We start from the raw sequence: 2765 nt of genomic DNA on the forward strand, positions 1-2765 counted from the left end.
GGTGTTGCGGTGATGGCAGTTTGTATGTGTAATTAAATTCCATAGTCAGTTGACTTTAAGTTAAGTGAGATTATCTTAATTAATCTGGGTGAGCCTGGGTCAGTCTATTCAGAGACCTTAAGAGTAGAACTGAGTTTTTCTTGAAGAGAAATTCCACTGTAGACAGTAGGTTTAGCTTATGCTGGAGAGTTCCCATCCTGCCCTTCCTACAGCATGCCTTATGTATTTGGGACTTTTTTTTTTTTTTTGCCAGTCCTCACAAGCATATAAAGAAATTTTTTACAATTAATCTCATAAAACATATTTCCTACTAGTCTGTATCTCTGTTGGTACCCTGGCCAAAAAGGGACAAAATTACATTTCGCATAATAGATGTTATAGTGGGAACTAAAACATAGAAAGGAGCAGGGAGCAATTTGAGTTTTGTGGGGAATGTGGTGGGGGTTGGGGGGTGGGAGGGTGGATCTGGGTTAGAGTGGAGGGAAGCTGAAAACATGAACCTGGTGAATGGTCTGTAGGTTTTTATGACCTTTGTGCTGAGCCTGCAGTCAGCATTTATGATGCTTTATATTGTGTAGAAAATTACACATAGGAGCCCTGATCTTTTCACTATTTACATGTATCTATCCTTTTATTCCTACAAGATTCCCAAATTGTCCACATTATTATTTAATTTAGCAGAGTAAGGATAGTGATCAAAGTTAAGAAATTATCCTTGGCTGTACTCTTTCACTCATTCTTAAAATCTCAGAAGTTTTAGTTTTCAACTGATCAGTTACAGTGCATTTGAAGGGGCAACTGGATGGCTCAGGCCCTTAAGCCTCTGCCTTTGGCTTGGGTTGTGATCCCAGAGTCCTGGAATCCAGCTCTGCATCAGGCTCCCTGCTCAGCAGGGAGTCTGCTTCTCCCTCTTTCTCATTCTCTCTCTCTGCCCCTCCCTTCCATGCTCTCTCTCTCTTTCTTAAACAAATGGATAAAATCTTAAAAAATGCAGTTGAAGTCTCTGGAAACACCTAGGGACATACTCTAGAGAATTATGTTATTTAAAGAAAATATATTTAAGTTGACCTGTATGTCCTTTTAAATCTACACAGTCTATATATTTTTTTTCTTTTTTTTTACTCTGGGCATTCCAATAAACATTATAACCACCCATCCATTATTTTCTAAGCTTTTTACTCTTCATGTATTCTTTTTATCTTTACATTTGCTGGGGTAAAACCCTGCTAAATTATCTGTTAATTTTTCTCAGCAATTGTATTTCCTTGTGGGGGGGAAAAAGACAAAAGCAAACTCCATGCTAGCTCAAGGCAAAATGAGCAGAGATTGCCAGTGTTTTCAGAAGCCCCATTACATAACAAACAGAAAAAGAAAAAAAAGAAAATTAGGTTTAAAGAAGATTAAAGCAGTAGCAAAACAGAGTCTTTGACAGGAATTTTCTGCTGAAAGTTAATGTGTTCTTCTGAAATGCAAAATGAGTTTGCCAGACTAGTGAAGCTCTTCTTTACAATTAAACATCAACAAAACAATTAGAATTGATTATTTGTGTTTTAAGTATATATCTTTAGGAAGGTGGCTGGGAAAGAGAATGAGGTAAGAAAGGAGGCTGACAGGAAGGGGTAAAAACAGCAAGAAAGAGGAAACTTTAAATTCCTTCCACTTATTGGCTCCTATAAGTACTGGAGGAAAAAAAAAAGTTCTTGAAATAGTAATATTCAATCTGTGGCAACTCAATGCATAATTCAGTCTTTCTCACAATAGACTATCTGATTCACAGGAATCATTTTGAATGTTATCTTCTCAAACAGCAATTTTGCCTTTTGGAAAGCTAATTTCACATAGACTAGGATGCCTCTGCCGTCTGTCAACAATAACAGCAGATAACCAAAGCAAGAAAGGGAGAGGGAAGATAAAGAATGAAGGTAGTGGGGCACCTGGGTGGCTCAGTGGGTTAAGCCGCTGCCTTTGGCTCAGGTCATGATCCCAGGTCCTGGGTTCAAGCCCCACATCGGGCTTTCTGCTCAGCAGGGAGCCTGCTTCCTCCTCTCTCTCTGCCTGCCTCTCTGCCTACTTGTGATTTCTCTCTGTCAAATAAATAAATAAAATCTTAAAAAAAAAAAAAAGGAATGAAGGTAGTTAATTTACAGAGCCTCGGTAGTTAGGCCAGGTACTCTGACTTTAGTCCTTATTTTCTCTCCCTACATATGTTTCATCAACTTTGATATATTTTTGTGTCGTCTCTCATCCATGGCTTTTAAAAGATTCATGTAAAGCATTTTGTAATTTACATTTATATCCATAATACTGTTCATAGCTTCAGATTAATATCTTTCTTGGAAGATGAACCTAAAGATATCTCAAAAGACTGAAACATATATACCCAATAAGCTAGCTACTACTATAGACTTATTTTTAATAGAAAAAATTGGAAGAGAAGTGGACGTAGAAATCAGGGAAGTTAGTGAACCTCTAATTCAGGGGTGTAATCTGCCCTTACTAAAATGATTATTGTAAACACCGCAGGAAAATGTTTATGGTAAGTTGAGTGAAAAAGTCAGTAGACCAACCTCTACCTCGGTTGTAATTATTAAAAAAGCCATACGCATGTGGAATTAACTATAAGGAGCCATGACCATCTTAATAACAGCTGTTGTGTTTGCAAGTGGAATGGTGTTGGGGCGCCTGGGTGGCTCAGTGGTTAAAGCCTCTGCCTTCGGCTCGGGTCATGATCTCGGGGTCCTGAGATTGAGTCCCGCATTGGGCTC

The sequence above is a fragment of the Enhydra lutris genome, unplaced genomic scaffold (genome assembly GCF_002288905.1).
Source record: "Enhydra lutris kenyoni isolate GAN:26980312 unplaced genomic scaffold, ASM228890v2 scaffoldscaffold15, whole genome shotgun sequence".
NCBI classification, from domain to species: Eukaryota; Metazoa; Chordata; class Mammalia; order Carnivora; family Mustelidae; genus Enhydra; species Enhydra lutris.